This window comes from Suncus etruscus, chromosome 19 (assembly GCF_024139225.1).
Source record: "Suncus etruscus isolate mSunEtr1 chromosome 19, mSunEtr1.pri.cur, whole genome shotgun sequence".
Lineage (NCBI taxonomy): Eukaryota > Metazoa > Chordata > Mammalia > Eulipotyphla > Soricidae > Suncus > Suncus etruscus.
This window is the reverse complement of record NC_064866.1, coordinates 36,701,564-36,714,764: the sequence shown is the minus strand read 5'-3', so window position 1 is coordinate 36,714,764 and position 13,201 is coordinate 36,701,564.

Here is a 13,201-nt window from a genome sequence, read left to right as displayed (position 1 = left end):
AAGACTTCTATGGGGTCAGAGAAATAGTACAGTGAGTAGTTTTTTTGCTTTGTAATTAGCCTACCCATGTCAGATCTCCTGGCATCCCATATAATGCCTCAAATCTACCAGGATTGATATTTCAGCACAGAGTTAGGAGTAATCTCTAAGCATAATCAGTGTGGCCCAAAAACCAAAAATAAAATGTGATAAAATAAATATTAAAAATTAAAAATAAAGTAAACAAAAAAGAAATAAAATGAGACTACAAATAGAGAGGTAAATGAGGCAGGATGAGAATGGGAAAAAAATGAACCTGAAAAAGAGAAATCCATAGTTGTAGAAATAATGTATTCTGATATATATTCAAATACATATATAATACATAAGTTTATGTAGACAAAAATAATTTTGGCATAAGTCATATTTTGTGCCAGTGATGTGACTCAGATGGTAAACACATCCCTCACATGTTAGACCTCCTGATTTTGATCTTTGGTATTGCATAAAATGAACAACAATAAAAAGTCATAACATAAAACATAGGCATATTACAATGTAAATTATTTTGTTATATTATAATATACTATATATTAATGCATTTTACCATGTATATATGAATTTTATATATGTATTTTAACACTTAAGATGACTGGGAAAATTATATGTAAGTTTTATGCAAGATAAACGGACAGGATAGAGGTATAATAGGAAATAATATAAATTAATATATCTAACTGATATTTCAAATTGTTCATCAAATACTTATTGTATGGTATATGCCAGGCACATTTTTAGGAAAAACTATACTATAACAAAGAAAACAGAAAAGTTATGTGCATTTTTGTACTTTAAGGAAGAGAAATGAACAATGATGAATATATATAAACATATATATTAAATAGAGTAAATAAAGAAAAATTAAAAAATAAGAATTATCGGGGAGGAGGGAGATTTGGGACATTGGTGATGGGAATGTTGCACTGGTGATGGGTGGTGTTCTTTACATGACTGAAACCCAAACACAATTTGTTTTTTGTTTAAAAAAATAAGAATTATCTTGCTACAGAAAATAAAGTTTTCTATATTGAATAAATCAGTCAGGAAAATTCTCATAAATAAGTGATATTTGGGTAGAGACATACATAGAAGTTGTGGATAAAATGCAAATAATTTATACAGAATGATTGGTAAGCATTCTAATTCCCAAGGAATAAAGGTCTTGAATTTTTTAAACTGTATTTAAAATGAACAAACAGCAGAAAGATAATAATGAATTCTGGAGCATAATTGAAGTTCAATAAAAATGGTTTTAAAGAATAAAAAAATAATAAAGATTTTATATTTTTCACTGAATGAGAATTATCTATAACTCTTAAGCAGAGAAATGAAATGACTCGATTTTTATTTTATTTAAAAGGATCGTTCTGCTAAATTTACTGCTACTCAGACCAAAGATTAATATGTCCAAATAGGGATTTCATTAACATAACCTTAACATAACTTTTGGTTCGAGTTTGACAATGTTCTCAAAATTTTATGTAGACCTAGAAGTTTAGAAAATTAGATTCTTCTAAAAACGGTTACCTCAATGTCCACCACACTGCCAAACATTGTCGATAGCAAATGTAGTCCAAAATAAAAAGGGATGGTCTTTGGAAAAGTACAGTGGTTATGAAGAGTTATGCCATTGTTTCCTGATAAGAAGGGGGAAAACTCAAATATACCATGCTAGTGACTGAAAGTCAAGTTTTGAAGATGAGTTTTTAATGTATGGGGGTTTTTTTGTTTGTTTGTCTCAGTGCAAAGTTTTAGAAATGGCCATGTAGTGCTAGAAAAGATGAAGATGTGGGGAGGATGGTCCATGAAAAGCTGTTTGAATATTTACTATCACTTTGCCTCCAAAATCAATTTTAAAGAGTATGAAAGGTGAATCCTATCTAATAGAAAAATAAATGAATTTTCTGTCTACATTTATCACCTAAACACTCAAATTTGGAGAAAATCAATTTCCCTTTCCACACAAATATACATGATGTTGCTATTATTTTTATATTATATATTGTCATTCATTCAGCATAATAGTCTTCATGTACATTCAGGAATAGGAAAATTGCATGATTTTGTCTCCCCTGAAGTCTGCACTTTAGCCACACATCTGTTGTCAGTCATCTGGGTTGTTTCCAGATTCTGGCTTTTGTAAATAGTACTGCAATGAATATAGGTGTTTGTAGACCTAGGGTATATCTCTAGGAGTGGTATAGATGGATCATACAGATCTTAATTTTCAGGTTTTATATTGTTTTCCAGAAAGGCTGGATTAGACAGAATTCTAACCCTTTCTTCTCCTTTCTACTTGTTCTTTGTGATGTGTGCCAGTCTCTGCGATGTGAAAGGATACCATACTGTTGTTTTAATTTGCATTTCCTTGAGGATTAGTGATGTGTAGCATTTTATCATGTGCCTTTTGACCATCTATATTTCTTGTCCCATGAAAATAGGAGAAATCGTGACTTTCACAAGGTCATATAACTAGTTAGTAGTAACGTTAATTGAAACAGAAAGCTCACTCTCTCTCTCTTTTTTAAGTTTATTACAGGACCTTAAATGCTGATTAGAAAAACCAACAGCAAACTAATCAAGTGGTATGAGGAAGTGGGCATGTTTATGCTCACAAAAACTCAAACCATCTCCAAAAAATAAATGATTGCACAAAAGAAAACAGCCACAAACTGAAGCTTTGCTGCCATAGTGTTATGATGATAATTTACAATGCTATTGCAATTACAGTAGAATTATGGCATACTCAGTCCCTAATAGAGCTATGTGCATACTCTTGAGAAAGACAAATGGGCTTGAATCTCCCGCTGCAGAAATGAGATTAAATGCCTCCCACCCCAAGTCCTGCCATTGATTTTTGCAACACTCCCATTAACATGATGCTTCACATACCCTCACTCTATCATTCTTCAGGGGGTGAAGACATAGTTTTAAAGTGTAAATAATTAAGCCCTCAAAATCCAAGGTGACAAATCTTCCACACCTCCTATTGCTATAAATCAAGACACATAAATCAGAACTTCTTTTGAGTATGCGCTCATAAGAAGCCACATTGAAAGAATAACCTTTTGCATCTCTTTGCTTCCCCCTTCTTTTCTTCCTTTTGCATCCTAGTAAAAAATTTGGCTTTGCATGTGAATCTGCTTTAGAGAGAACAATATAAATCAGTACAATTTCATAAAAGGGCTGTACACATTTTTACTAGCAAGATGAGACCAAAAAAGAACAGTCCCTGGCAAACAAAGGTTTGTATGTCCACCCCTGTGTGGGTCATCATGCCTAATATGAGGAATGTTGGTCTATGCTTTTGTCCCTCATCAAATGCCTTTATGTGGATTGCTCTATATTTCTAAAGAGAAGTGTCAATAAAATGCAAATAACTTAACTTTATTACTATTGATAAATGCAATACGTTTCTATTATTATTAACGTTATTATTATTATTTTTATTTTAGTTTTTGGATACACTCGACAGCGCTCAGGGGTTAGTTCTGTCTCTGTGCTCAGAAGTCGTAAGTCTGTCTTGGATCTGCTGAGTGCAAGGCTAACGCCCTACAGCTGTGCTATCTCTTAGGCTTTTCTTGAGTGCCTATTTTGTGGTCGTGAATGCCTAGAGTAAAAGTTAAGACAATTGAATCGTTTATAATAACCTAGTAAATTATTAACCTTTCTGATTCTCAAACTTTGGTAGACAGTAAGCTTTCATACAAAGTAGCCTAGAGGTGAGTTATTGCATTTGTATGCAGAGTTTTTTTTTTATATATATACATAATATGATCTAATCCCTTCAGAAATCCTGTGAGGCAAATATCATTGAACTGGTTTTCCAGATGAGAAAACTGAGTTTTGGCAAAGATAAACTGATTTTCTATGGTCACAAAATATTGTAAATTGGAAAGTTTGAATTCGATGTAAATCTGCCTGAAATAAGGCATCACTGTTTACTGCCTCATGTTGTAAATCCTTAATTAATGTTAAACAAATAAAAACTTGTCTAACCTAGCCTTATATACTATTCTTTTATTCTTTTTCCACTCATCACCCCTTAGACCTATTACACATTTATCTTCTTTTTCATTTGATGTTTATTTATATAAACCCATCTTATTCTGGAAAGATTTGCGATAATTTATAAGAATAGCTGCATTTTAAAATATGCATTAAGATGTCAAAAATAAACAGTTAATTAGTGGGAGGAAATTATATTCAACCAAGAATAAAACTAAAATATAAAATTTGAATAAGTTTTTGTTAAGGACATATTACTGTAGTTGGCATCAGATAGTAATCGCAAATTTTAAAGTAAAGTGTTGATAAAACCTTTTTAGAAATTCAGAATAACTAACTCAATAAAACTTTATGGGGGATGAAGGAAAATTATAAAAATAAATGTGCATAGATTATGGAATTATCAGTGTATTTTCCATCACACTCACATTATATTTCTTCTCATCTTAGGTTTTCTTAAATTAGTTATTTCTCACAGTCTTTCCCCTAAATTTCAAGATATCTACTTTTTATTCTGTAAATTTCAAGGTATCTACTCACTTATTTGCAGCTCTTTCTTCACTGCTTAGAACATTAGTTGCCACAGGAGAGATGTTAAATGAATGGGTGAAAACAGTGAAACTTGTTAAACTTTGTATTATTTGAAAATAGAACAATTTTATTCTATCTCCCTCCCCTAGATTTGGATATGTCCAGTTTAAGAAATCATATTCTGTCTGCCTTGCCTGCTCTAGCCTAGGACAAACCAAGGTTCAATACCCCATAGTCCATATGGACCCCCAAGCCAGGAGTGATTTCAGAGCACATAACCAGGAGTAACCCCTCACCTGGTGTGGCCCAATCCACCCCCCAAAAAAGGAAAGAAAAGAAATCATATCTGTGCTGAAACAAAACAGATATTAAATAATAGTACATGAATTGTGGAGTCAGTTGTATATATCTACCTATAAAGTCAGAGAGATAAAGAAGAAAATGTTAAGGGAAAATTTATAAAATAGATATTGTAATACCTCAGATATGTGATAGATGCCTATTAAGTTCTTCTCCACCCTCACCTTGACCAGATATATCTGTTAAGCCTTTCTCCATCTTGGCTTCTTGATCTCCCTTGATCTGGAATTTACCTTGAGATATCAATGGCCTGCTGCCCTGATAACCATTAGTCAATGCCTCTCCTAAGAGAAGTTTGACATATTTGGGCTTTATTTGGGAAAGGACAAGCTTGCCATCTGATTGGACATTGTGTTTAAACCTGTAATAGGGATAGGCCTGAGGTTCCTTGAACCTATAAAAGACACCTCCCTAGATTACCCAGGGCTTCTGGTTTCAGTCCATATGGCTATACCCAGAGCCCCGAAGCTTTGGAATAAACCCACTTTGATTTTGCATTTTCTGAGGTATCTTTCGTGGTCTTTATTGAGGTAATGGGCTTTTCCCGGATTCTGGGATTTCCCTAGAGCTCCTGGGCTGTCCCAAATCTTTGGCCTCCCCAGGCCCTAGGCTTTTATGGTCCCCTTTTAACTTTGAGCCCATGGGCTGTCTCGGACCTCGGGCTTTTATTTGGGTCCTAGGCCCTCTTGGCCCCTCTTTAACAAAAAGATAATTACTAAGGTGAAAATCCAACATGGCAAAGATGAGTCATTATTTCAACAGCAGAGAAATCAGTAAAATATTTATATACAATACCTTCTTGCTCCAGGCTACACCTCACAGTATAAATGAAATCAGGGAAAAATACCTGTTGGGAAAAATAGAAATATCTGTACAAAATAGAGTAAGAGATTAAGGAAGAGAGAAAGGACAACTTAAAGTAAAAAGACAGCCTTGCAAGTAGCTAACCTGGGGCAGACCCAGGTTCTATCCCTGGCATCCTATATGGTCCTCCCAGCCTGCCAAAAGCATTTTTGAGTGCAGAGCCAGGAGTGACCTCTGAGCCCCACCAAGTGTGCTCCTACGCAAAAAAAAAAAAAAAAAAAAAAAAAAGGAGGATAAAAAGAAGGAAGGAAGGAAGGAAGGAAGGAAGGAAGGAAGGAAGGAAGGAAGGAAGGAAGGAAGGAAGGAAGGAAGGAAGGAAGGAAGGAAGGAAGGAAGGAAGGAAGGAAGGAAGGAAGGAAGGAAGGAAGGAAGGAAGGAAAAAAGAAAGAAGAAGAAAGAAGAAAGAAAGAAAGAAAGAAAGAAAGAAAGAAAAGAAAAGAAAGAAAGAAAGAAAGAAAGAAAGAAAGAAAGAAAGAAAGAAAGAAAGAAAGAAAGAAAGAAAGAAAGAAAGAAAGAAAGAAAGAAAGAAAGAAAGAAAGAAAGAAAGAAAGAAAGAAAGAAAGAAAGAAAGAAAGAAAGAAAGAAAGAAAGAGAAAGAAGAGAAAGTGAAAAGGTAGAATGTACATTCTTTTTTATTCACCTAAGAAGAAATTTTAGCACATTTTAGCAACAGAAAGAAATTGCTTTGCATTAATCAGTGCATCATTGAAAAGAATTGATACAGACCAATTGTGAGAGGAGACTAGCTAACCAAACAAAGGTGTTCCTCCAACTTCCTCTTTCCCTAAACATCTTCTTTTGGTATGTAAAAGCCCACTTGCATTATTCGACCTTTCCCCTCCTGGTCTGGGGAATTGGTCTGAATAAAGAAGGAGTTCTGGCTTTGGCTTTGGCTAAGAGAGCAAGAGGAAAAGGCCTAGAACACCATTTCCATCCTTTCTTGACTGCTTGATATTATTTCTCCTCCACTACCCTGTTTCATAAGACCCATTCACCTAAGTAGCTAGAAACATGGTGTGTGGTGCAGGCTCATAACTCAGGGATTTTTATTTTACAGCTAGTAGTCTTAGTCTTTGAAATTTTATTAATTTTATTTCTTCTTAACTTCACATTTCTGGAGGAAGGAGGGTGTCATTCAAGCAGTGAGGACCCTGTACCAATTTCAGATCAATCAGGCCAGTGGTTAAATTTTAGGACCTAAGAGTGCAATTCTGGTTAGGCTCTGTAATATTCAGGGATTACCAAAGACACCCATCTGGTGATCAGGGTCTCCAAGGTCATGGCTGTGGTGAATGGGAGACTCTAGGATTGCTCTCTAAGATGCTTGGGAGACCATGTGGTGCTAAGCATGAGTTACAGCAACAGAGATTGGTACAGGCAAAGCAGGTGACTAAGACCAGAGGTTAACTATTCTTACCATTTCTATTTTATTTTTAAAACTAAGGTATCAATTTTTTATTTCAATGAAATCATTGCTTTTTAATTGGAATTATGATACCAGTTCTTCCAACCATTATCCCATTGTCTCCTCCCCTCCACCTTCAGTCCCAGGTCTATAGGTTATGCCTAAGAGTTTGTTTCTATTAGGAATTAGATAATCATTTTTTTGTTTCTTTATACTATAAATATAAGTGGGATTACTTGTTATTTATCTTTTCCTTTCTGACTCATTTAACATAGCATTATGCCTTCTAATAAGTTGCAACAAATTACAAAGATTCATCTTTTCGCATAGGTATAATAATATTCCTTTGTGTATGCATACTTTGATTTCTTCCTTCACTTACCTTCATCCACACCTTGGGTTGTTTCTAGATCTTGCCTTTTGTAAATAGTACTGCAATAAAAATAATGTATATGTACCTTTTTAGATTGATGCTTCTGAGTTCTTAAAATAAAAGTCTACACAATCAATATAAAATTTGGCTGCACTTATATGTGTAAACATAATGGAGAAGAGAAAGAATGTTTTAAATACTCCCATTAACTTTTATTTTTGAAGGATCAAGCATCTGGGAATAAATGTAACAAAAGACCTATTAGTGAAACTTTCATCACTTAAAAAAATAAAAGGGGCCAAGAGGTAGGTTGACCAGGGTTCAATTTCCAGCAACCCATATGGTTCCAAAACACCAGCAGAAGTAATTCTCAAGTTTAAGGCCAAGAAGAATGAAAGAGAAAGAAAGAAAAGGAAAGAAAGAAAAGGAAAGAAAGAAAGAAAGAAAGAAAGAAAGAAAGAAAGAAAGAAAGAAAGAAAGAAAGAAAGAAAGAAAGAAAGAAAGAAAGAAAGAAAGAAAAAAAGAAAGAAAGAAAGAAAGAAAGAAAGAAAGAAAGAAAGAAAGAAAGAAAGAAAGAAAGAAAGAAAGAAAGAGAAAGAGAGAAAAAGAAAAAGATAAAAAGAGAGAAAGAAAGAAAGAAAGAAAGAAAGAAAGAGAGAGAGAGAGAAAAAAAGAAGAAAGAAAAGGAGAGAAGGAAGAAAAAATGAAAGAAATAGGAAAAGAAAGAAGAAAGAAGAGAAGGAAGAAAGAAATGAAATAAATAAAGAAAAATAAGACAGAAAGAAAGAAGGAAGAAAAGAAGGAATGAGAAAGCAAGAAAGCAAATGAAAGAAAGAAAAAAGAAAGACAGAAAGAAAGATGAAAGAAAGACAAGAAAGAGAAAAAGAAAGAGAAGGAAAGAAAGAGAAGAAAGAGAAGGAAAGAAAGAGAGAAGAAAGAGAAAGAAAGAGAAAGAAAGAAAGACAGAAAGAAAGATGAAAGAAAGAAAGAAAGAAAGAAAGAAAGAAAGAAAGAGAAAGAAAGAAAGAAAGAAAGAAAGAAAGAAAGAAAAAGAAAGAAAGAAAGAAAGAAAGAAAGAAAGAAAGAAAGAAAGAAAGAAAGAAAGAAAGAAAGAAAGAAAGAAAGAAAGAAAGAAAAAGAAAAATAGTAGAGTGGGGGTAACGTGCTTGCCTTGAATGAGCCAAACTGAGTTTGATTCCTAATACTCAATAAACAAACAAACAAACAAACAAACTTGAAGCCCCTCTCAGAGTGATTTCTAAACATAGATCAAGGAGAACACCCTTAGGCAGTGCCAAGTATTCCCTTACAAGAAAAGAAATATATAAAAGAGACACAAGGAAAGGTAAACCTATTTCATTTTTTGGTGAACAAAGGTGAATCTATTTTTGTACTCCTTGTTCATGGATTGGAAGTATTAAAGACATTGAAATTAATGCATTACTCTAAGTAATTTATAGATGCCATGTGATTCCCATAAAAATTCCCAGAGAATTTTTTAAGAACCTACAATAAAAGCTTATCAAATTCATGTGCAACAATGAAATTTCCCAAATAAACAAAGCAGTTCTAAGAAAAATAAAACTGGGGTCATTATATTCCCAGAAACTTGTCTTTAGTACAAGCTATTGAAATCAAAGTCATATGTAACTGGAGAAAAGACAGAATATCAGACTAATGGAATAAAATTGAGAGCCCAGCAATTCACTCTCAAATTATGGACTGTTAATTTATACAGATGGGTGTATAAAATTGAACAAGAAAACTTCTTCAACAAACAGTGCTGGGAAATTTGGTTAGTCATGGAGGGGGTGAAATTTAGACATCCCTATCTCATGCTGTACAAAAATATCAATTGAAGATAGAGACATTAATATCAAGCCTGATCCCATAAAATATAAAGGAGGACTCTACAAAATCTTGGTCTCAGAATATCTTTCACTGATACAATTTCACTGGCATATATATATATATGTATATATATATATATATATATATATATATATATATATATATAAACTAAAACACTTTGCACTGTAAAAAAAATGAGACCCAAAATCCAATGGCACTCTCTTAATTAAGATAAAATACGTGTACACCATAAATCAAACAAAGGGGTAATATTCAACTATATACACTACCTTCAAAAGTAAAAAACAAAAGTCACCAAAAAATGTAATTAAAAATGGGCAGAGATGACACTTTCTCAAAGAAAACATAAAGGAAGTCAACAGGAAAATGAAACATATTCATCACTGATTAACAAGAAAATATAGATCCAAATAACTACTAAGCATCACCTTATACCAGTGAAATTTATCATTATGAAAAAATCATTAATATTAAGTGTTGGCAGGGTTGTGATGAAAAAGAAAACCTCAGTCACTGAAAGTGGAAATACTGAATGATTCAGGCTTTCTGAAAAACAGTTTGGAGACTCCTCAACTCTATGAATTAGAACTTTCATATGATCTGTGACCCCATTCCTGAAAATTTACCCATTCATATTTTCTTATATAAAAATGGTACCTTGGGCTTTAGAAATTTTGTTTAGAAACAAAGAAAAAATTCGGAAACTTTAGAAATTAGAAATTGCTTAGAAACCAGGAAAGAATTCAATGACATTCTAGAGACTTTGTTCTCAACTTATATTTTTTATTTAACAGAAAGCTAATGCTGTATTTTTCCTCTCTTGGATTTTTTATTTCTTTTGTGTCCAGCAAAGAGTTTTACCCAGGTCTCTTTGTCTATCTGTATATGTGAGTAAGACTGGATATAAACATGAGACTGGCTTTGATTTACACTCCATGTTTTATTGTCATCAAAATCCTTTTTGTGTCTTTCCCTTATATCCTTCTCTCAAAGGTTGTAAGATTCAATAATTTTACATACAATTTTGTAACTTAAGGATCTTTATCTTGGGGCTGGAGTGATAGCACACCAGTAGGGCATTTACCTTGCAAGTGGCTGACCCAGGATGGACCTGAGTTCGATCCTTAGCGTCCTATATGAACCCCAGATCCAAGAGCAATTTCTAAGCCCATAGCCAGGATTAAACCCTGAGCGTCACCGGGTGTGGCCTCCCCTCAAAAAAAAGTTCTTTATCTTAACATATTTTTTTTACCTTTTACATACTTTTTTAATGTTTAAGTTGTGCATGGCCTGTTAAATTTTATTGACTGATTTTTAATATACAATTTTTATCTTTATTTAAGCACATGATTGGAAGCATGATTAGGTTCGGGTTTCAGTCATAAACAGATAACCCCTCTTCACCAGTGCAACATTCCTACCACCAATGACTTTCCCTGTCATATAAATCAGATGAGATCAAGAATATCTTCATACTTTCATAATTACCAATTGCACTGACAGAAAAATAATCAACTATCCTCTGTGGAAATACTATTTTTACACAACTCAGTAGTATGTTTTTAAGAAAGGTTAAAAGTACTTTTCTAGGAAGACAGATTAAGAGAAAAGGTCTAATAATATTTTAAGTCACTCTATAAGCTGATTAATAGGAAAGTAAGATGAAATGTAGTAAAATAAAATAAAACACCGAAATCAAAGAGAAGAGCTGGTCTTTTCTGTTCATCCAAAAAAAGCAATTATCTGCACCCAGAACTCTAATAAGAAGCGACATAACAAACAAAGGTTTATGAAAGTCATTGGAAAATGGATCAATTGTTTCTACATCTCTTATATGAGAGTTAAAATTTGAGGAGACACAAAGCAGAGGTCAGGTCACTAACCCAAATGATAATAGTGGACCTTCACCCCAAATCCAGGAAATCGAACTTCAGAATGTGCAGGAAACACTGGGAGTTCCAATACACAGAAATCTTTATAAATGTGATAGCACCTACTCAGCTACAGTTGATGTCTTGCCTAATTTATTAAGAACAAAGGCTTGTTTTTTCAAAGATGCCAAAAGCTTTAAGTTGTTTTGAAAAATATTTCTTTGGGTGGGGTCTTCACACCCGGCAGCACTCAAGGGTTACTCCTGGCCCTACACTCAGAAATTGTTCCTGGCAGGCTCGGGGACCATATGGGGCACCGGGATTCAAACCACCGTCTTGCACGCAAGGCAAACGCTCTACCTCCATGCCGTCTCTCCGGCCCCATGTTTTGTAAATTATTTCTATCTAAAGTAAAAGTCTTATAACTTGGACAGGAGAGAATAAAGGAGGCAATGCCCTTGCTTCGTGTGCAAATTCACCTTGGTTCCATCACCAGCAGCACCACAAGTTGGTTCACCAGCGCCATTCTTTTTTTGTTCCAATCTATAAAGATTTTATTGTAATATTTTACTATTAATGTAGATGCCTAAGAATGTTTTCTTACATTATATTATTATATAACATAATCTTTTTATTTTTTAATATCTTTATTTATACAATTTGATTACAGACATGATTGTAGAGGAATGTTTTTTATATAACCAGTGATCATTCTTGAGCACACACACAGAAAAAGAAATAACCCTTGAACACTGCTAGGCAATCCTCTAAAGTCCAAAGTTAATTAGTTGATCAATTAAATTGATAATGGAACATTTTAATGGTTAAAAAAAAGTTTTAGTCTAAATAGGTGCATCTTGCCATCTTTCAGCTAATGTTTTCTAGCTTATTTTGCTATCCTGACATTCTAAGGTGTAATGAAGTATGAATTTGATATAGGGCTTTTAGCTGATAAGATATTAGTTGATTAGAGAGTCACGCTGAGTAATAATAAGTCGACATTATCATGTTATATAACAATTCCTTGCAAACCAGTTTATACTAATTTGTCTTTTTACTTCCGTCGCAGTAATTTACACTAAGAATACATCTATATTCATTGTAGTGCTATTTATAATATACAGAATCTGGAGCAACCCAGATGCCCAACAATATATTGTCATTTTTTTGGTTTTTATTTATTTATTTATTTATTTTTAGATTTTTAGATTTTTATTGTGACCAATGTGCATTACAAATCTTTCACTGCATTATTTATGGTACATAGTGACAATGAATGAGGGGCATTCCCACCACCAGTGCTGTCCTCCCTCCGTCCCTATTCCCAGCATGCATCCCACATCTCCCTTCTCTACCCCCCAGTATGCCAATGCAACTGGTCTCCACTTTACAGTTTGTTGTAGATTGAGCATCCATTCCACTGTCATTGGAGATAAAAAAGGATAAGAAAAAGGGGAGAAAAAATTTGGTGACAACTACCAAAAAAAGAAAGGACACATATTGTCATTTTTCTATGAAAAAAACTGTAGTACGTTTACACAACGGACTACTATACAGCTGTCAGAAAAAATGAAGTCATAAATGTTCCTATACCTGGATGGACATAGAAACTATTATGCTGAGTGAAATAAGTGAGAAGGAGAGAAATAGACACAGAATAGTCTCACTCATCTATGAGTTTTAAGAAAAATAAAAGACATTATTGTAATAATTCACAGAGACAATAGAGATGAGGGCAGAAGGACTGGCCCACGATATGAAGCTTATCACATAGTGTGGTGAGTCCAATTGGAGAAATAACTACACTGACAACTATGATGACAATGGTAGTGAGTGAGAGAAAAAGAATGCCTGTCTCGAATACAGGCAAGGAGTGGG